Source organism: Aythya fuligula, chromosome Z (assembly GCF_009819795.1).
Source record: "Aythya fuligula isolate bAytFul2 chromosome Z, bAytFul2.pri, whole genome shotgun sequence".
Lineage (NCBI taxonomy): Eukaryota > Metazoa > Chordata > Aves > Anseriformes > Anatidae > Aythya > Aythya fuligula.
Genome location: NC_045593.1, coordinates 4,358,281 through 4,382,301, shown reverse-complemented (window position 1 = coordinate 4,382,301; position 24,021 = coordinate 4,358,281).

The window sequence follows — 24,021 nt, the reverse complement described above, 5'->3', positions numbered from 1 at the left end:
TGCCTGGAGGTGGTGAGCACATTTAAGCATATACTTAGTGACACTCTGGTGAGTTTATGAAGGAAAGACAAATAAGAGAAGAAACAGGATCAGCAGAATAGAAATTCTGAAGTTCTCTATCCAATACCCGTTCTGCATGTAAATAATGCGTTTGCTTGCACTTCTTTTCCCTGTTTTCACAGGCTGTTACAAAGCATCCTTTATTGCCACTTGGAGTAATATATACTACCTTTTTTTTTTTTTTTTTTGCCTTTAAAAATGAGAATGGAAATGAGAGAGATTGAGACTAAAGTAAAGTTCTGTAAAGGTTATTTTTTTAATACTTGAATTTAAGACCTGAATTAACCTGTCCCAATCCCTTCAAATGTTACAAATCAAAACGGAAATAAAAAAAGCATTCACACTGGTACTCTTCTGTATTTGTCTTCATTCAATGGGGTAAAGAAGGTGTTCCCCATAAAGGAGTAGACCTCCAGAATATCTTTCTGGCAGGTTAACTCACTTGAATTCTCTCCTGTAAGGACAAATTGTTTAATGCTCTATTCAGTTTAGTACCAAAGGAGTAATTAGCAGGGGTAAAACAAAGATAATGAATGAATAAGAATACCAAATTACTCCCCCTTTCTAAGGACTTACTCCCTGGAAACAGGTATGCCTTACATGAAAGCAAAAGAAAGACAATGCAGAGACACAAAATACTTGTAAAACTGCTGTATTCAGCCCCTGGAGAACTCCTCCTGCAGAGGAGGATCCCTGAGCAGCATCACAAACTTGCAGCTGTTTCTGTGACAGCTGCTCCCAGCTTACCCATCCACAGCAAAACACAGTACCTGCTGAAAGTGTGGGTTGTCTGAAATCATAAAATCACAGAATCATAGAATCATTAAGGATGGAAAAGACCTCCAAGATCTTTTGGTCCAACTGTCTCCCAGTATCATCCACTAAACCATGTCCCTAAGCACTATGTCTAACCTTTTCTTAAACACCCTCAGGAACAGTGACTCTACCACCTCCCTGGGTAATTTATCCCAATGCCTGACTATGCTTTCTGAGAATAAAAGAAATCCTGGCATACCTGAACCACTGGGAGGGTTTCCAGCAGCAAATAAGAAACCATAATGTTTTGAAAAGTGCTACTTCTTGTTCCAGAGGTGTGGTGAGTGCTAGGAGCAGAAAGACATCCACTTAAGTGAACAGAGGGAGTTCTTGCTGTCACCAGCTGTGCAAGGTGACACCTTTTCTTGCTTTCTCACTTATTTCTTCAGTGCCCTGTTAAACTAGCTCAGAAAACCCATAGATATTCTTATCTGGTTTCTGGAGATCAGGCAGAACACTATTTGATGTCAGCTATATAAAAAGATAAACATTTCATGCACACACACACCCTTCTCCCTCAACACAAATCACACTTCATTTCTGTTGCAAAAATTAGTCATGAATGTTTTTCAGTTGAGTTTCTGCTTTGTGGAACCTCAAAATATTATTTACTCAAAATGATAGGATTATATGGATTTCAGATGGCATGATATTCTTCTTTGTTGTCTGCTTTCAAGCTATAGCTCTAGGGATAATTACTAAACTCCCATGTTTAGAAAACTGGCTTTATTTTTTCTCTCTTTGTCTACTACCTTCTCATCTCAGCCTCTAGTTTCCTCATGTTTTACTCTGAATTTTGAGCTTATATATATATATATGTATATATATATAATCTTCCCATCGAGAGCTCAGTGTTGCCTCCTAACTAATATTTTAGCATGCAAGTCTCTTCAGTGTCTGGATTACCTCCACATGCAGACACACAAATTAGGGAAGCAGAGAAAAAGGAGTTTGACACATAGCATGAGAACAAGAATTTACTAATTGCTATCATGCAACTGTAGTGGGTCTCTTTTGTTGTGCCCCTGGGCCTCAGTAGATGTTTAGGAAGAATGACATTTCCTGACTTTTTCGTTTCTTAAAGCCAGTCTTGACTTGGCAGCTCTTGACTTCTAGGCAACTTTGGTGGCATCTTCCTTGTCCCTTCAGCTTTTCAAAATATTTTCTGTGTTTTGTTTAGCGTATTTATTTATTTATATTTTTAAAGAGCTCTTTCTGTAGCTGCTTTGAGACATTTGTCCTGAATTCTTTCCTCACTCGCTACTCTCTCACTGCTATCTCTCTTGTTTATGAGCAAAGATCTATTCATCTTAATTTTTAGACCTTTACTCTGTAAAAAATCTCCCTCTTTACTCAGTTGCTGTAAGCAGCACCTTCCTCTTCCTTATAAAGGATTTAACTTTGGTTCTTTTTAGGGGGATTTTCTTCCCCACCAGCATTCAAAACACTCATGCAGATATTCATCATCTTGTATCTTAAATACTGTTTGAAAAAATTGCATTTTAATTTACTGTCTTCTCAGATCAGGTAGAAAACAGTATCCCCATACTGCAAGAAAATATCAGATTTCTGATATTTTCTACAAAATAAGTCTACAAATTATTATTATTATTATTATTATTATTATTATTTAATAATAATAATAATAATAATAATAATAATAATAATAATAATAATAATAATAATAATAATAATAATAATAAAATAAAAAAAAATCCCTTATATATATGATGATTATAATTCCCTTCCCTTCCCTTCCCTTCCCTTCCCTTCCCTTCCCTTCCCTTCCCTTCCCTTCCCTTCCCTTCCCATATACATATATGTTTATACACAACCACATACATGTATTTAAGTAGTTTTTGTAATTTATGTATTTATAGGCACATATTTCAGCTAATGATATTCAATCTGTTCCAGGGACAAATATATACAAATGTTTCTCCCAGTGATATGTCATGAAGAAAAGTAGTTTTCTAAGCAGCAGAACTATTGTAAGTGTCTTAAAATTAAAGGACAGTCTTTAGGCAAAGAGTTGTATGTACAGCAAAAAAAAAGCTATTTCCTACAAGACTTCCTGCCAGAAGGCAAACAATCCCATGTTCAAAGACAGAACAGAGCAGACAACATATTCCAGTTCTGAACCCTTTTAACATATCTCCCTCACACACATAATAAAGATTTTTGGATCAAACTGGCTGCTTTCTTTCTAGTGAAGTAATCAAGCTCTACATCATTAACCTTTCTGTTTGCCTGGCAGATAATCTGGGAAAGTAGCAAGTGACTACTCCTCCGGGCTTTGGAGGCAAGCCAACACAATTACTCTCACCCTGTTCTCTGAGGTGGCAGCTGCAGTGAGATTAGGATGCAGAAAACTTTCATGAAATCAAAGGGTTACAGACTTTGGAGCCAACTCTTCATTCATCTGCTGATCAGGCAGAGCTCCTAGCTTGGACAACAAATCCTCACAGCTCTCTCAGTTTTGAATGGTTATGAACCATCAGTCAAGCAAATAAAGCTCTCAGGAAGGTCTAATGTTAGCCCCACTGTTCTTCCACCTGTCTTTATTTGCTGATGGTAGTAGTAGTAGTCCTATGAATATTTAGCGAAGCCTAAAGTGTGCTGTCTTGCAGATTCTGTTCCCCTAATATGTCTGGTTGGATAGCGTTACTGTAGAAAGTCTACTGACATTCTGCCAAATGTCAACTTAAATTTTTTTTAATGGTTTGTGTCCTGAAATTTACACACATGGAGGAAAAAAAAAAAAAAAAAAAAAAAAAAAAAAGCATTTTGCCATTGAAATGCCTCAGTTCCTAGATAGCAAATATGTAAGATCTTTTGTTTCTGTGAAGAAAGTACTAAGAGACAGGTAGTGAGAGCAGATGACACCCAATTCCCTTGTCTGGGATTTGCAACCTTGTTGGAGAGAAAATAATTTCATTATTTAAAGGTGGTGATATCTTCAGAGAAGCTGCTGAAGCATTTGGTAAGAGACAGAATAAAAGGAAATAGGAACACAGAAAGGTGAAGTAATTTATCCAAGTCATGCTAATCATGTTGAGAGAAAAGATCCCAGAGTTCCTGTGTCCTGAGCTTGTATCCTAGTTGCTAAGCAACTGTCCTGAATATGAGGATGCCCAATGCAGAGTATATCAGATACTATAACACTGGCACACTGACACCTTCTGTTTTGATTTCTGTCATATCTGATATCTATTAAAGAAAAGAAATCAACATCCTTGTCTGTGACTTCAGCTTCTCTGTGTTTAGGCTCTTAAATGAGACCCCTAAATTAGGATCTATAAGCTTACTTACCAGCAGAAATAAAAGAGCAGCTCCAGTGGATGAGCTGTACAACCTAAGTTCTGAATGGAGGTGTCTCCTTCACAGTTCTCAAAGAGGGAAAGATGCATGACTAGGATCCTAGCTCAAGATGTCTCAGTCAGAGGCATAGCGTTAGATTAGACAAATCTTGGCTTTGTTGTCTTAAAATACTTCTGGAATACATCTTTCAGTAAAGTAAAACTGACTGAGAAATTTGATATCTACAAAAAATAACTGGGAATTTTCTAATGGATAGAAATGGATTCTTAGAATTATGAAACCAATGTCTTGAATCCTTCAGTGACAGTGTAATTACATGGCACATCTACTATAGATGACTTCTGGATGATTCTGGCAGTGTAAAATCATCTACCAACCTGCAAATATAGCTCTTAGACACAGCCTTTCCTGAAAGACATGAAGACCAGGGAGCTGAGATCCAACAATGAATTTCATGTGAATTCATGCTCCCACTGAGTGCTCACCAAATGTCTTTTGTTTGTACAGTTCCCAGATGCCACATTCCCGTAGTAGAAACTGCAGAGCTTTCCAGGGCACCATGTTTGCACAGGATGGAGGTGAGTTGGAAAGCAAGGCTGGAAATCACCAGGGAAAAACATGTATTGGAAAAGTAACACTAAGATATTCTAAAGAGAAGTTCTCTCAAAGTCTGGAGAAAATCTGGACTACCTAAATCTAAAATGCTCTATATAATTTTCAGAATTACCAAAACCTATAGACATCTAAATGCATTAGGAATTTTCCTACTTAGCCTAAACCACAGTTTATACTTATTTATACGCTATAAGAAAGGCCTGTCCTGGAGAAATTAATACCTACCTCCTATCAACAATTCCCTGATAGTGGTGGTGGGTTCTGCCATACCTGCTGGACTTGATCTTAGACTGATGGTCAGCTGAGGTTGAACAGCATCTAAATGTTACTTCTAACTCTAAGAGTTCATACACAGACATAGGTATAGACACAGGCATACTTTAGATATACCTGTACATATACGTATATATTAATAAATGAAGTTTATAAAGAAAACATAGATACTACATTCATAGATTTGAGACTGAAACCCTCCTTTATATCTTCCCAGATTCACGGTATCAAGCTGCAGTCAAGTTTTTTCTTAGCTGTCATTTCTCAGTACTGCTGTTGTTCTGGATGCACTGTGGTTCAGGTTCCACGTGGGGGACAGGGATTACAGGTGCTTTTGTGGCTAGAGAGGTTTCTGAGGCATTGTAGGTACAGTAGAGCCTAGAAACTGCATCGCCTGCATCCTGGAATGATCACATCATTGTTTTTGAGGGATTCTGTATCTCCTCATGGAAAGAAAAAGATGGACTGGATTGCGCTTTACTTATCTTCAGAGATGTCAGCCTGCATATTGACTGCACAAGGGATTTGGGAAATCATGTTAGGTAGATAAACTGGATCAGGAACCTAGAGAGCCCAAGGGCATTTTATCTTTTTAGCAAAGTTATGTCACATTGAGATAATGTGAGATTTCCTCTCTGTGTATAGTAAAATGTCTTTTTCATTCACCATGATTATTTTTAATGATAAAATTAGTTAAGGACAACTAAGTATTATAATACGGTTATTATTAGGTTCTCTGTCTACTGGAGTCTCTATGTAGGAACTGCATGGTTGTCTCAGAGATGAGCTCACAAAGACCTTAAAGACTCAACAAAAGAATTACTTGTAGGATTCCTCTCTTTGTCATGCAGAAAGCTCAGTAAATGCTCAGAATAGTTCCATTTACTCATAATCTATTTACATACTCAATCATATCCAGGAAAGAGCTAATTGTCAGCTTCAGTGAAACTACACTACTTTCATCAGAAGAGATATACATTCATGTGCTAAATATATCTTAAAGAAATAAAACACATAGTGTCGAGGGTTTGAAAAACCCTTCAAACAGAACCCTAGAAGTCTGCATTTAAAATGCATTTTTTTCTTTTCTTTACTTTCTTTTTTTTTATTATTATTATTTTATCATTATTATTATTAGAATAAAATCAATTATTTTTAGAACAAAGCAATTATCAATAAGCTTTATCACTACTGAAATCTGAAGTGGTGTTATTGTGTTTTTTGTTGGTTGTTGTTTAGATTTGTTTTTAAAGGCTTGTCTTCTTTTCAGATTGTTGTTTTCCTCTGGCTGTTATTTCCATCATGATGCAGCAACAATATAACAATGTTGGCTGAATGCCAGCTTGAGAATAGACCGAGCCTTCAATGGATTTTTTGATGCATGAATATTTTGAGGGGGCACTTAAATGTTGTTTGTGCTTCTCACAGTGTGGGAAAAAAAAAAAAAAAAAAAAAAAACTGCCAGGTTTCTTTGATCTACTGGAAACAGGCTATCATAATACAGAAATAGTTAGCTGAAATAAGTACATTCAGGTAGCTTCTTTCTACTTAGCTGTGTATCATTTGCTTCTCTTCTCACAAAGGAAGTTTTCATTCAGCTAGGGTAAAGTGTATACAGTTATTGATGGTTCAAGTATTTATTCCTTAAAATGACAGTTCTGAAAACATATTTCTCTCACCACCAGAGAGTGGGAGGGCAGTGAAAAGGAGGGAGATAATTGGGGAAGCTGGAAGCAAAATGATATTCATGTCTGTAAGATGTCATTTCCATTTTAATGACCATAAAGAGTAGTCTTGAGAGTGACCAGGCAGCATAAGTCTGGGTGATGACTTGCAGTACCAGATGTCGGAAGATTTTGTGTTCAGATTCATGATATGATGGAGGGAATATGTCTCCTTTCTTCCTCCCTTGGGTAAACAAGATAGACTGATGCTGCTCAAAGTTTTTGATGTTTTTTAATTTTCTGAGTAGCACAACCTAAGACATCAATGTGGTGGAAGCTCTGTTGTGTTTGACAGCCTACAAGCATGAAGACATTCATCATAACTCCACTCCATAAACCTACAGTCTGAAATATAAATAATGATGATTTGGTGAGGCAAGCAATCCTGGAGAGAGGACAGACAAGTAATAATAGACTGTGTTGGTACAGACAGCCAGGCTCTGTACATAGTTTAAAGGAACATATATGTTGTTACACTGCGTCAAACCTTTAAACCACTTAGCCCAGTGCCTTTCCAGTACCATGTCTTAAAGAATTTGGGACAGGAAAAACAGGACATCACAAAGATCCTTTATGTCCCTATGAAAGGGCCATGCACATCCTGAGAAACTCTCTAGGGAGAGTACTGTGGGATCAGTGCTTAAAGCAGAGCTGCCTAGTCTGCTGAGTATCTGGAAACAAATGTTTGGTACATAGGTAAAATAATATTTTGTGTGAAGAACATGAAGATGGGTGCTCTACATGTAACTCTAAAACAGAAATCACAACATATGAATTACCCCTGGTGTGAGTTCAGAGTCTTTTCTCTCCAAAGTCTGTGGGATCTGGACCCAGACCTAACAAAGTTCTTCAAAAGAATATTCAAGAAATCTGACCTCAAAAAAGAGCTTTCAAATACTTCCTAACAGTTGACTTTTAGTAATAATAATAATAATAATAATAATAATAATAATAATAATAATAATTTCAACTTCCTTTAGCAATTCATGTTATCTTTTAAAATGTTTATTTGAATTTTCCTTTAGTTTTCACCTTTAGTGTGTCTTAAGCTTCCCTGGCTTAATCACTTGTAGGAAAAAATAATACTGTTGCCTTTTACCTGTTTTGAACTTGCTACCCGCCTTAATTTTATTTCACGTTCTCCTGTCCTGCCACAAACTGAACAGAAGAAAAACACCTAATCAACACCTAATCTATCTTCTCTAAGCCATTTATTTTTATCCTTTCATTATGTTCTTTTGTCCCTCTCTGTTGTAAGGTAACTCTTCCTAAACTTTTCAATTACGTTACAACACATATTCTTATTTTTTATTTTTCAAAGACTTGGATCATTTTTGTCTGTCTCAGGCGAACCCTTTTTTTTTTTTTTTTTTTTTTTTTTTTAGTGGCAGTAATAATACTTCGTTACATTTTCCAGATGAGAACACATTTTATTTATGGAATGGCAGTGTAGTATTTACTGCACCATTCCCACCATTCCCATCTCAGTTCTTACAAACCCTCACATCTTGTTTGAATCTTTTTTTTTTTTTTTTTTTTTTTTTTTTTTTTTTTTTTTTAAATTACAGCTGCATATGGTGTAGAAATCTGTCTTCACTGATACCCAGATCCCTTTCCTGGGTTGAGACAGTGAATGTAGACCCCTGTCAGATGTACAAGCAAATTAATTTTTTTTTTTTCCTTTCAGTATGCCTTACTTTGCATTTATTGGCATTGAACTGCATTTGCCCTCACTTTAGTCCTCACATGGTTTAGCTAAATCTCTTTGAAGTTCCTTACGGTTCTCTGTGGTCCGTGCTAGCTAAATAATTTTGTGTCATCTGCAAGTTTTGCTAACCTCAATATTACCCTCTTTCAAGATCATTAATACAGATTTCAAACATGAGATCTAATGCAGAACAATGAGGCGAGGCATCCCACTGTTCACCTTGTGCCACTATTTATTCCTTCTCTTTGTTTCCCATCTTTCACCGATTTTCAAGCCATGTTTGATATACTCCATGAGCACATCAAATAAGTGAAACCATAAGTGTGGTTAAGCATCAGCATGCTCAATTTTTCTTGCTGCTTTGAATGCAGTTTGTGTAGTAAATACAACATTTCAGTCCCTTTCTCCAAGAGACCTCCCTTTATTTATTTATTGTTTTATTTTTAACAACGCTAGAAACCCCTCTGGTAGACCTAAACTTTGGAAATGTCTGACAGAGAAACATGTTTATAATTATGCTCCCATTTCATATCAGAAATTTTCAGATTTCTACTTTTAGACAGACAAAATCATTTTCCTCTTTAGATAGTTAGGGATGAGGGAACTGCGTACAAAGATTTTTCATCATTTCCCAATTCATTAACAAGCCTTTTCTAGGACATGACTACTATTTATTTAATTTATGTTATTTATATACACCAGGAACCAGAAATTATCCCATTTTTGCAAAAAGAGTAACTGTGATTATGCCCCCTATCTTAAAAGAAGCATATAAAAGGAGTATACAGCTTTCCAGACTGCTTTCAGCTAGAAAAAGATGTCCTGTCCACCCATGCAACATAGTTATTGCTGATGTTCATGGTATGTATGATGACATTGGTATTAGGAATTCTAGATTAAGGGAGAAAATTTTATAGTAGCCCAAGGTTGCATGTTATGCACCTGCATGTAGAGACCTAAACGCACAAAACATGTCAGAAAAAGTGACATGCCCAGTAAAATAACAGAATCAAACTCAACAGACAAAGTACTGAGGACCATGGCTTTGGAGACACAGTGTATCTGGATCACAGGACCTAGTGCAAATAATGGGTCCATGTCCCACCTTCTCAGGCTTGTCCTTTTCCTCTGTTTCATCACCTCTGTGTTGCACTGTTTAAAATCTCTTTCTGATAGTCCAGGCGGGCAGTGATAACATCGAAGCCTCAAGGCTATCAAAATGGACTTTAGGGGACTGGGTCGGTTAGTGGATGGAGCGGGAGTGCAGGTGGTGTTTTCGTCCATCCCTATGGTGGCAGGGAGGGGTTCAGAGAGGACACGGAAAGCCCACCTGTTAAACACGTGGCTCCGGGACTGGTGCCAACGCAGAAATCTTGGGTTTTTTGATCATGGGACACTTTACTCAGCACCTGGCCTGATGGCCGCAGATGGGTCCCTATCTTTTAGGGGAAAAAGGATCCTGGGCCAGGAGCTGGCAGGGCTCATTGAGAGGGCTTTAAACTAGGTAGGAAGGGGGATGGGGCTGAAGCTAGGATTGTTGGGGCTGTGCCAGGGGGAACAATGGCAAGGCCGGAGGATAAGGCAATGGCCCAGCTGAAGTGCATCTACACTAATGCACGCAGCATGGGTAACAAACAGGAGGAGCTGGAAGCCATCGTGCGGCAGGCAGGCTACGACTTGGTTGCCATCACGGAGATGTGGTGGGACCAGTCTCATGACTGGAGTGCTGCAATGCCAGGCTATAAGCTCTATAGAAGGGACAGGCAGCATAGAAGGGGTGGTGGTGTGGCTCTCTATATTAGAGAGTCTTTCGAGGTTGTAGAACTCGAGGTTGGGAATGACAAGGTCGAGTCCCTTTGGGTTAGGATCGGCAGGGACAACAAGGCTAGTGTCCTGGTTGGGGTCTGCTATAGACCCCCGAACCAGGATGAGGAGACAGATGAGGAATTCTACAGGCAGCTGACAGAAGTTGCAAAATCATCAGCTCTTGTACTCGTGGGGGACTTCAACTTCCCTGACATATCCTGGAAGCACAACACAGCCCTGAGAAAGCAGCCTAGGAGGTTTCTGGAGAGCGTGGAAGATAGCTTCCTGATGCAGCTGGTTAGTGAACCTACCAGGGGTGGTGCCCCGCTAGACCTTCTCTTCACAAACAGAGAAGGACTGGTGGAGGACGTGATCGTTGGGAGCTGTCTTGGGCAGAGTGACCACGCAATGGTGGAGTTCACTATTCTTGGCGAGGCCAGGAAGGGGACCAGTAAAACCGCTGTATTGGACTTTTGAAGGGCTGACTTTGAGCTGCTCAGGACACTAGTTGGTGGAGTCCCTTGGGAGGTGGTTCTGAAGGGCAGAGGGGTCCAGGAAGGCTGGGCGCTCTTCCAGAAGGAAATCTTAATGGCGCAGGAACGGTCTGTCCCCACATGACCAAAGACGAGCTGGCGGGGAAGAAGACCAGCCTGGCTGAACAGAGAATTGTGGCTTGATCTTAGGAGAAAAAAGAGGGTTTATAATCTTTGGAAAAGTGGGCAGGCCACTAGGGAGGACTTTAAGGATGTAGCGAGGCTGTGCAGGGACAAAATTAGGAAGGCCAAAGCTCATCTGGAGCTCAATCTGGCTACTGCCGTTAAAGATAACAAAAAACGTTTCTATAAATACATCAACACAAAAAGGAGGACTAAGGAGAATCTCCATCCTTTACTGGATGCGGGGGGAAACTTAGTTACAAGAGATGAGGAAAAGGCGGAGGTGCTCAATGCCTTCTTTGCCTCAGTCTTTAGCGGCAATACCGGTTGTTCTCTGGATACCCAGTACCCTGAGCTGGTGGAAGGGGATGGGGAGCAGGATGTGGCCCTCATTATCCATGAAGAACTGGTTGGTGACCTGCTACGGCACTTAGATGTGCACAAGTCGATGGGGCCGGATGGGATCCACCCAAGGGTACTGAGGGAACTGGCAGAGGAGCTGGCCAAGCCACTATCCATCATTTATCAACAGTCCTGGCTATCAGGGGAGGTCCCAATCGACTCGCGGCTAGCAAACATGACGCCCATCTACAAGAAGGGCTGGAGGGCAGACCCGGGAAACTACAGGCCTGTCAGTTTGACCTCAGTGCCAGGAAAGCTCATGGAGCAGATCCTCCTGAGAGCCATCATGCAGCACTTGCAGGGCAAGCAGGCGATCAGGCCCAGTCAGCATGGCTTTATGAAAGGCAGGTCATGCCTGACGAACCTGATCTCCTCCTATGACAGAGTGACGCGCTGGGTGGATGAGGGAAAGGCTGTGGATGTGGTCTACCTTGACTTCAGCAAGGCTTTTGACACCGTCTCCCACAGCATTCTCCTCAAGAAACTGGCTGCTCTTGACTTGGACTGGCGCACGCTTCGTTGGGTTAGAAACTGGCTGGATAGCTGGGCCCAAAGAGTCGTGGTGAATGGAACCAAATCCAGTTGGAGGCCAGTCACTAGTGGCGTTCCCCAGGGCTCGATGCTGGGGCCGGTCCTCTTTAATATCTTCATCGATGATCTGGACGAGGGCATCGAGTGCACCCTCAGTAAGTTTGCAGATGACACCAAGTTAGGTGCGTGTGTCGATCTGCTTGAGGGTAGGAAGGCTCTGCAGGAGGATCTGGATAGGCTGCACCGAAGGGTTGAGGTCAACTGCATGAAGTTTAACAAGGCCAAGTGCCGGGTCCTGCACCTGGGGCGCAATAACCCCAAGCAGAGCTACAGGCTGGGAGAGGAATGGTTGGAAAGCTGCCAGGCAGAGAAGGACCTGGGAGTGATGGTGGATAGTCGGCTGAATATGAGCCAGCAGTGTGCTCACGTGGCCAAGAAGGCCAACGGCATCCTGGCTTGTATCAGGAACAGCGTGACCAGCAGGGCTAGGGAGGTGATCGTCCCCCTGTACTCAGCTCTGGTGAGGCCGCACCTCGAGTACTGTGTTCAGTTTTGGGCCCCTCGCTACAAGAAGGACATGGAGGTGCTTGAGCGGGTGCAGAGAAGGGCGACAAAGCTGGTGAGGGGCCTGGAGAACAAGTCCTACGAGGAGCGGCTGAGGGAGCTGGGCTTGTTCAGCCTGGAGAAGAGGAGGCTCAGGGGTGACCTTATCGCTCTTTTTAGGTACCTCAAGGGAGGCTGTAGCGAGGTGGGGGTTGGCCTGTTCTCCCACGTGCCTGGTGACAGGACGAGGGGGAATGGGCTTAAGTTGAGCCAGGGGAGTTTTAGGTTAGATGTTAGGAAGAACTTCTTCACTGAAAGGGTTGTGAGGCACTGGAACAGGCTGCCCAGGGAAGTGGTGGAGTCACCATCCCTGGAAGTCTTCAAAAGACGTTTAGATGTAGAGCTTAGGGATATGGTTTAGTGGAGGGCTGTTAGCGTTAGGTCAGAGGTTGGACTCGATGACCTTGAGGTCTCTTCCAACCTAGAAAATTCTGTGATTCTATCATTTTAGTGTGTAAATCAAGCTCATAAAAACAAGTCTTTTACATTGCTGATATTCCCCTTAATGAATACGAATCCTTTTTCTCTCCAAATACTATGCAGTATGAACTTAAAATATGAGCTACTTCTGAAAGTAATCTTCCAGTTAACTAATTTGGTATAATATCAAGGGAAAGTGAATATAAATGATGTATGAGTGCTGTTAAATCAAATGTGTTTAGTACCTGGAAGGAATGTTCATAGAAAGTGTTTAGTTATGTTCAAGCATCTCTTCTCAGGATCCTTTGCAATATGCTGAGGAAAATAAATAAATAAATAAATAATCATTTATCATTTGAGTATCAGAGTGCTGACACCAAGGCTGATCCTACTTCCTCCTTTTATCTAGGACACATTATTTTACAGTAGCATTTCACATTCCACAAGTATTAAGGAATGGAGTTCCTCTGACATTCCCTGTGAATGTGGCTTTGCATGTGACAACTCTTTGCCTCTACATTGATCGTTAGCATGGAGCTTAATTTTCAGGTTTCTAGATTCTGTGGCAGCATCTTCAGAATGGGTTGGGTACTTGGGGGAAGAAGGAGTGGTACATTACTTAGGACAATCTGTAGGAAATACTGAAGAATATCCTCAGAGCAGGCTGCCCAGGTAGCCTGCTCTGAGGATCCTGCTTTGGCAGGGGGATTGGACCAGATGATCTTTCCAGGTCCCTTCCAGCCCCTATAGTTCTGTGATTCTGTGAAGAACATCCCTGTCATTTCAGTACTGTGCAATCTTAACTTTTTCTGAAAAGAAGTATTTACTACCAGTTGGGATTTTCAATCATGATCCTTCTGTCTCTTCTTTAATGAGAACAAACAAACAAACTCAGGCAAAAATCTTGATTTTTTAAAGCTGGAGTGAAAAGAATTAATTGTGTTTTTATGACTAATCAAGTCTTAGATCTATCTTCCAGCATGTGAGGGATCAGAGTTCAGCTCCCTCCTGTGCCTGAGGATGTTGAAAAGTACACATTTTATCTCCTGAAGCAGAAAAATGTCAACAGCAGTGATTCAGAAAGCCTCTTTTTAAAGTTTCTAATGTGTCTGTAGTGTGTGCACTTGGTTAATAATGATAATAATAATGGTGATGATTATGATGGTGATAATAGTAATAAATAATCAGATTTTAAATCCCTGTTTCAAGCAGAAGGAAGGATGGGCATCCAGTAACAGATCACCTCACTCCTTGAAGGCACTAAAAAAAAATTGTCATCTGCAATAGGGTTAGAATACCTGTGGTTTCTTTTAAATTAATTTGACTTGTATTAGGTGTTCAGCACCAGGAGAAGGTTAGCAGTTTAGATAACTTTTGATAATGAGGTTTAATTTATTATTTTCTCTTAAACTTCTTGCTAGGAAGTTTAGGGGACTCATTTAAGCGGGTGGCCTCCTTCAACCTAGTTTTAGTCCTTCCCATATTTTCTGCAAGGAATATAAACACTCTAACACTGGTATAAAGGTTCCTCTAACATTCAGACAATTAAATTTGACTTTCCTTTGGAAACATCACTGGGTTCCTGTGTGCCGGAATCATCTGCAGCTGAATTCCCAAGTCACTTGCAGCTTCAATCACAAAGCAAAATAGCGACTTCTGAGACTTATTTCAGTTTTAGACACCTAAATCCTCTTGTTCTTGTCTCTAACCTCAGACTAGATGAGAAACTAGTGGTGCATCTCCTTTCATTTTGAGATGAGACTGTTCTCTTGAAGAAAATCTTCTGATTGCCCCCAGTTATTACTGTATGTTGGTTCTTATCAGAGAGAGGTTTTAAAACTTTTTAAATGAAGCTAAACTTAAAGATGTTCTTCAAAAGCACACTTGATGCACTGGACTAGTTCCTAGTTCACAGCCCTAGACTGTATTTAATCTAAATTATATTCATTTTAAATGTAAAAGGGCCCTCGGCACTAGCTGCTTTATTCTTGCACCATACTCCTTTTTTATATAGATGTAATCATTATGAATTAGATTACTAGGTTTATATGAGATGTATTATATCTTTGTATTGATCTTGCTAAATATGGCAATTTACTTCTTGAAAGAAGTGGATGAGCATGTTTTCCTGAGAGAAAACCTGATTGCACACCACCCTGTTATAGAAGAAAAATTGCAACAGAAAATGTACACATTCAGAAGAAAACAAAAATTGCAACAACAACAAAAAAGTTCAAATAACTGCCAGAGATGAACTATTAACCAAGTAGTTAACCTGCGCTAGAACCAGCACTAGTTCCTCTAATATAGGTTGAGATTCAATTAAGAATGAACAGAATCAAGATATGAAAAATTGGAAAGATTCATACTTCATACTTGCTTAATAAATATTTTTTCTTTAGATACACTTTTTATCATAGAACTCTTCCCCAAACCACCATCTCAAAATTAAGAAGTCTAATGAAACTTATGTAGTCATTTCTCTTTTAGGAGGGAAACAAACCTCTATGGGACTTTTTTTTTTTTTTTTTTTTTTTTTTTTTTTTTTTTTTTCCCCTCTTTTGGAGAGAGAGAAATCAGGCTGAACTAATCAGCATGAATTGTATGGGGATGTTATGAGTCATCAGGAGAAAATTTTGCTTCATCTTTGTTTAAAAATAAATAAAAAATGAGGATTTTTAAAATTGCCAAAAGAAAAGGGAGATTAACTATGCTCTGAATGCAAGAGCTTTCCAGGAGACCAAATAAGTCTTCTATAAACTGATTTGCCTTTCTGACTGCGATTTAGTAGAGTGACACCTAATTTGTTCTGAGAGTCATTGATGCCTCCAACACAATGGAGGATGACAGCTTGCATAACCTCTCTTTCAGCTCTCATCTCATTTATTCTGTTTGAAGTCGAGTTCCGACAAGAGAGAGGCAAAGAATTAATATTACCTTAGATCAGCTCAGTCTCCAGAGGGAGCAGCAAAAGCTTTTCTGGAAACAATAAACCCTTTAAACATGACAGGAGGAATAGGACCTTAGGAGTTATCTGAAAGTATCCATTATTAAAGAAAGAAAAAATATATATATCTATGTGGGTCTTTTTTTTTTTTTTTCTTTATATTTTTTTTCTCAAAACAAACAAACAAACAAACAGGAAAAAAAACTATTGCTAGTTTTACACACAGATTAAAAGATTTTGGATAGTTTGTGGTTGATATATATATTATACGTATATACATATAATTATGCAAACATACATACTTTTTTTTTTTTTTGTCTTGTTTGTTTGTTTGTTTGGTTGTTTGTTTTTTTGTTATTGTAGCTGAGTCCCTAGCCATGAATGGCATTTGTTTTGACTTTGAAATTCCCTGCTTGTTTGATCTGGTTCCTTTCCAATTTAAGAGAAAAAGTCAGGAAGGGATATTCCCATCACATCTGATAGTTTGTAAGGTCAAATTTAATTATTTCAATTTGCATTTAAAATTGATGTAACACTTTCAAAGTAAATCAGGGGAAGCCAAAGAGATAATTTGTGCAGACAGCTTTGTAGAAAGAACAGAAATAAAGAAGCATGATAATTTCTGTGTAGCTGTATACACTTGAATCTGTGGTCTACAGAACACCATGGGTAAACTGGCAAAATTCCGTTCAAGCAATAAATCTACAGTGAATTATGCCAACTGTCGGCCAGACCTTAAATACATACATATATAGATGACTGGCAAATTAGTTACCAGAGGGGAAAATATATACTTAGAAAGAATAGAAACATTGTTTTTTGTCTAAAACCTTCACATCAAACTACATCTAAAGAAAGAAAGAAAAAAAAATCCCTCAGGGTTTTAACAACTAAGAGTGGACAGACTTAATAAAAGGGCTATTCATTAATAAATAATCTACCTTATGGATAAACCTTGAAGCATTTTCTTTTTTGTGAATTCTCGGTGGACCTTGGATTTCTATCAGCAGACATCTAATTTAAATGTGAATCATGATTTCATCATATCATATCCTGTTATTCCACTAGGAATAATTTCCTGTCATTCCACTGTGAATCATTTCAGAAAAGTACAGATGACTTAATAATTTACAATTAAATAGTTCGTGTCATGCTGGAGCAAACCATGTGAAAAGAAACAGTGTACTTGCCACACAAATGCAAATACTTTTGGGAGATGCAGGATGGAGCAGAAAATAAATAAATAAATAAATATTTAAATGAATAAATAGCAAAAGGAGATGATGGAAGAAAAGAGGAAGAAAAGTCTGTAATTTAACAGTGGACAGTAGAACGGCACTATTTAGCAGGACTGTGGAAAAGGAGCCTGATTTTAATAGAAGTCAGAAAAGTAGAATATAAAGGAGAATGTTAAGTAGATTGGAGAGAAGACAGCGCAAATATTGCTTTTTTGGAAGGGTGATGCAAACCACTCTGCTGCATACAGGAGAATACTTAACAACTTCAATGAATGAGCTACAGGCCTGAGATTACACTTGCCTCCTCAACAGACAATTTACTAAATGAATGTCAGTTGTCTTTCCCCCATCCGTCTCCTCTATCTACCCACCCTCATCCTTGAAATGTTTTTGAATAGGCTTTGATTTTCAACGTTTTGTTAGAAGTTCAACATTATTTGTCAGCAGCTTTGCACAGTTCTACATATGGCTTTGTGCTAATCTATTCACTTTGGCAGTGCCTTTTATCTTATTTGTGATGTGTGGCCAGCGCCACTGTAGTCCTCTCCAGCTGGAAGAGCAGTGAGAGGAAACATACTCTTGTGATCTTAGATATGCTACCATTACTTCTCATTTCTGGATAGGATTCATCTTCCTTAACTTTAGACACTTACAGTACAGATGTCACCATCTGAGATGCTCATCACTGCTTATCTTTATGGTCTATGAAAAGAAATAGGTGCTTTAAAGCAAAACTGTTGTGTTCTACATTAAATTGTTTAATTCAAGAAGAGATTAATTCCACCCTAAAACTGTCTATTTCTTTCTATTGTATTTTAAAAGAACCTAGAATAACAGCTCAGCTGGAAACATCTACAAGTTAGATGTTTTAAATTACGTATAATTAATGCTACTCTACAAATCAGTTTATTTTGGTAATCCAGATAACAGAAAGGATTCTGAAAAAGGTTTTTGAACACAAAGATGAATATGCCTCTCCAAAGCAAAGTAAACAGACAAGAGATTACTTTCTAAGAGAGATCTGAAATAAAATCACTTACCTACTAGACAAACATCCCTTGGGAATACATTCTACTAGAGTGAGTCATTGTGAAGAAGGTCAAAACTTTGAACAAAAAAACACAAGAGTACAGACAGAAAAGAATTAGTCCTTTGATGGCATGTAACAGTCATGGGAACTTAATTTCTTCCATTGCATTAATTTTCTTATATGTGATATATATAAGGGCAAAAGGTGTCATACATCTCTGCAACCATATTTTAAACTAATTCTTTAAATAAACGTGGACTGGGGAAAAAAAAAAAAAAAAAAAAAGTAGAGAAATAATGAAGAGTCAATGAAAAATGCAAGGTTTCGGTGTAGTAAGCCTTATTGTAAGATTTGCCTCTGACTTGGAAGGAAACTGAAACAATTCTGAGCATAAATTAACAATCAATTTTAAGAGTAGAAATCTTATGAAAAGTGGTGCCTGGTTAGATACCTTTCTGAATGTAGAGTATGTTGGATAATGGAACGATAAATTAACTGCCAAGACAGTTAATTTCTAATTTCCATAAAATGCCTAGAAGTGCCAACAAATTGCAACAACAAAAAAAAAAAAAAGATAAAAAAAAAAAAAAAAAGAAAAAAAAGAAAAAGAAAAGTATTAGTGGAATTTATACCAAAGATCACACCACAGTAATTAACAAATAAAAAATTCTCATCATGTCACTCTGAGACAAAATTGATAAAAACTACTTAATCTGTGGGTGGTGTGGGTGGATTCACAGAACAAAGTAAACAAGAACAAAATAAAAGAACCTGGGTCTCATGGCTGTATTTCAGTGGAGTAAGCACTGTGAATCCAAGTTACATTCTGCAGGTCTTTCATCTAGCTTCCCTCCAGAGAACAAGATTGAAAAAGTAATGATAGAATCTGTCTTTATAACAGTAACTCCATGGTAATAGCAGCCCTACAGGACTAGGAAAACTATGCTCAATTCCTCCCTGCAGGAATTTAGTCTCTTTTTCCTTCTTACATTTGAAGACTCTTCAAATTTTTAATGCAAAATGGCAAAGCTTCAACAGGGCACCAGAAAACAGGGCACCTACCCTCCTCAGTTTAGAATCAGAAAGTAACTTATCCATTATGTTATAAATAAGATTAAGGCAGAAGTATTTCTACGCACAATCATTTTAATTGTGGATGCCCTATCCCTGGATGTGTTGATCAGCTGATACAAAATTTAAGATTATGCTATCTATTAGCAGGGTCATCCAGGAAGATAGAGATTACACTTGAATCATTTCATGAAAAAAAAAATAGGAGATTATAGTTGGGCTGCTCACTTTTTACAGTTTGATTTAATCACCAAACACTCACATGAATATCAATAAAACACCTAATGTTTTTTTGAGGAAAAATAAATAAATAAATAAATAAATAAATAAACAAATAAATAAATAAATAAATAAATAAATAAATGAATAAGTATGTTTCAGAGATTGTAATTCTGATGCATGATAACATGTCCAAGACTTTGAGCAGATTTGGAAAAGGACAAGATCTGGAATATATATCTGTATTCCATGTTTCTTGCAAGCTATTTCTCAACTGAACTTGTTGGATGCTTTTCTTGTGATGATGGTCCAAATGTACCGTGCCAGGCTACCAGTCAGATGATTCTGGCTTTTACTGTTGTTTTAGGATCTACCTATAAAATCTCCAGATCTTTTGATGTTTCTTGAATTTGCAGTTCCATAGCCATGTTGCCAGTGCTTCTCCCCTATTCCTGCATAGATATTTTTCCTACCACACTCTGAGACAAAAATGCTACAATCTGTATTTGCAAATATGAATTTAAAGTTCAGAAAAATACCATCTAACTTGCTCAATATTACAAAAGAAGAACTTCTGCCTTGGTTTCAGTATTGTTGCTGTCTTTTTCCTATGATATGGCATCTCTTTTTGATGTGTCTGTATCACTAATATTATTCACAGCATCTCTAGCTAAAACACTAATTTCTTACCACTGTACTTTGCACACAAGATGAATAATAGTATTTCCTTCTCTTGGCAAAGCCTTGGACATACTATTTGTCTAATAAAATATATGTAGTATTAATTATTATTAGTATTTCATGCCACTGTTCATTTCCTCATTACTGGGTGAAATACTTAAGTGCATGTAGCTACATTAATTTTCATTACTGATGCCAATTAGCAAGTGGTTATAAACTTTTAATAATATTGTAACTATATAAATCCTTATTGGGGTATTTTCATTAATTTTTATAAGCCAAATAATCAGTTAAATAACTGAACTTTTCTGCTATAAATTTGTCTTTTGTCACAATTTTATCAAAGAGTGTTTAGTGTGTCAAGTAATTCTCTCCCAAACCATGAAATTAATAATAATCCTAACCCCTCCCAGTTCTCCTGAACAGTGTATGTCCTTCATAAAACCCTGCCTCAGAACTAGCAACACAGAACTAGAAGGCAGCCCTGCCTGTGAGAATGATTTTCATTCCACCTTAATTCATTTGGCTGAATGTTAGGCATATATACATGTATTATGCATACATGTATAACTACATGTTTTCATCTAGGTTCTTTTTATATCCATACAGAAACAGTTCTAACTTTTTTTGTTTGTTTGTTTGTTTTGTTTTGTTTTGTGTGTGTGTGTGAGTTCCTGTTATGTACTTATGTGATTCATATTTGGGTAAACTGCAAATATTTGTTTGATTTTAGAAGACAAGAGGTGGGAATGTTTTGTCTGCTGAACCCCATAAATTCTACTGGATAGAACATAATTTTTCAGTGACCTCAGGTGTGTTGAATTACTTCACTTTTTGTAGTTTTGTTTGTATATATTTTTATATATACATATAACATTCTGAATTGGAGAACTCAGAATTTCTGAGTAAGATTATGCTGCCTAGCCTTGGGTATCTTCTTTTACATTCTCTGGGCTACCCCACCTGACCTCCAGCTCTCACTCTGCAAAAGTGCAGCAGGTCTTCAATGGCTCTTTGGTTTCATCTACAAGGTGCACATAGATGTATCACACACTCCAAGACATTTATATGGCTTTAGACACCTGTGTTCAGGTATCTAAATTGTTGTGAGGAAATGATATATTCCAGCTCTCTCAATAAAACAACATACTGCAGAATTCTATGATGTGGAACTTTCTATGATGGAGTGGCATCATCAGTGGATGAAGGAAGGGTGATGGATATCATCTACCTAGCAAAACCTTTGATATCTTCTCTTATCACGTTTTTCGCTCCAAATTGGAGAGGTATGGATTAAAAGGAGGGACTGTTAGGTGGATAAAGAATTGGTTGGCTGGTCACAGCCAAAGGGTCGTGGTCAACAGTTCTATGTCTGTGTGGAGGCCGGTCAAAAGTGGTGTCCCTCAAGGGTCAGTCTTGGGATGAGCGCTTTTCAACATCTTTATCAATGACATAGACGATAGAATCGAGTGCACCCTCAGTAGGTTTGCAGATGACACCAGGCTGAGTGGTGCAGTCAATACAATAGCTGGAAGGGATTCCATTCAGAGGGACCTGGACAGGCTGGAGAAGTGGTCCCATGACAATCTAATGAGGTTCAACAAGGCCAAGTGCAACATGCTGCACTTGGGCTGGGGCAATCCCAGGTATTTATATAGACTGGGAGAAGAAGAACTTGAGAGCATCCCTGCGGAGAAGGACTTGAGGGTCCTGCTGGACCAGAAGCTGGATATGAGCCAGCAGTGCATGCTTGCAACCCGGAAGGCCAACTATGTCCTGGGCTGCATTGAAAAAGGGGTGGCTAGCAGGGAGAGGGAGGTGATTGTCCCCCTCTACTCTGCTCTTGTGAGACCTCACCTGAATGCAGGCCCAGGGCCCCCAGCACAAGAAGGATGTAGAGTTCTTGGAATGGGTCTAGAGGAGGGCCGCTAAGATGATCAGAGGGCTGGAGTACCTTTCCTATGTAGAAAGGTTGAGGAAACTGGGCTTGTTTAGCTTGGAGAAGAGAAGGCTCTGGGGAGACCTCATTGTGGCCTTCCAGTACTTTAAAGGAGTGTATAAACAGGAGGGGGAATGCCTGTTTATGTGTGTTGGTAGTGAAAGGACAAGGGGGGACAGTTTTAAACTAAGACAGGGGAGATTTAGGTTAAAAATTAGGAAGAAGTTGTTCACTCAGAGGGTGGTGAGGCACTGGAACAGGTTGCTCAGAGGGGCTGTGGATGCCCCATCTCAGGAGGCATTAGATGCCAGGCTGAACGTGGCTCTGGGTAGCCTGCTCTAGTGGTTGGCAACCCTGTCCAGACCAGGGGGATTGAAACTAGATGATCTTTAAAGTCATTTTCATCCCAGGCTATTCTATAATTCTATGGATTTCTCCAAGAATTATTTTTTTATACAGACATCTTTTTCAGCTGATCCATATATGTTTTGTTGTTGTTGTTGTTGTTTTTGTTGTTTTGTTTGTTTTTTTGGGGTAGTTGGTGGGGAGTTAATCCCTGAGATTTCACTTAGCACCATCTGTGAGAACACATGCCTCTATTCTGGAGTCTTTCCAGAATGGTACTATAAATGGACTATAAATGGTATAGTATACCGCTATCCAAAAGTACATGACAGCATAGATACAGACTTTTTCTGCTGATGACACACAGGAGAACAAATTACAAAGTTGCTATAGTCTCTTTAAACCCTAAAATCTACTAACCATAAACATTTTAAGGAAGCTTTTTTTTGTAAAACAAAACCCAGCAACAATTACTCATCAGCTAAAATCCCAGAGAGATCAGACTAAAAGAATTTACAGAAATGAAGAAAAAGTTTCTTTTGCAGAAAGCACATGACTCTAAAACTGGTGTTCAACAAATGCAGAAGACAGCTCTGCATTATCTAATAAGGTCTGAGGCAGTAGGTTAGTAAGTAAGCACAAATATTCATGTCTGAATGAGTGTGGAGAGGCTTCTGGAAACATGTAATACATGATGGATGTTCCCTATAACTTCTCACACAGTACTGCCATATCCATGTGACTGCATTACAGACTATTCCTCTCACCACAGAAAGAATATACAGACATCACTTTACGATTATTTTTTTTTTAAACCATGACAGCATTTTGTCCATTGTCCGTTAACCAGTTTTCATCTTTTTTTTTTTTTCTTCTCCCTCTCTCCCCTCCCCAAGTAATCCAGTAAAATTATGTGACTGTTGACTTTATACTAATTGAGCCCCCCCATTTAACACCTGTAATATGTTTTTACCCTGTGGCATGTCCTTATTTGTTAATGGCACAGATATCAGCTTCCAAAAGCCTCTGCCTCAGCAAAGGAAAACAGCTATTGCAATTAGCATGAATCAGTGTGTCCAGCATTGTTTCATGTGCCTCGTTTTAACCCAATAGTATTTTTAATAATAAGGTTATGTCTTCCTAGAGCAATTGGAGAGATATTACAATTAATGTCAATTGAGATGTGGTATCCACTCATGCCAGTGAAAAGCCATGCACGAGCATTCTTTTACACACCCAGAGAGGGGAAGTTTCATTAGTAAAGGTTTCCACTGGATAGAAGTCCCACTGATGTGGCCAAGGTGGATCAGGTTCCACAGGTTGCTCTGCCCACACTGTTAAGGAAAGAATTCTATATGAGTTTCCCTTAGATGTTGTACATTTATGATTACATTTGTGATTAGATTTTAATTCTTCTGAACACAAGCTGCAAAAGCAAAGGCATTAAATGATGCCTGGATCAGGAGCCTGTTCCCCCCAGATTCTTCCTACATGCACAGCAAGTAGTGTTTACATAGGCTGAGTAAGATCTTGAATGGAGCTCATCATTCTGGCAATGCAGAAGAGACATCTCCATCCCTCTTCATGGCAGCAAAGGAAACCAGGGAAGACTGGAA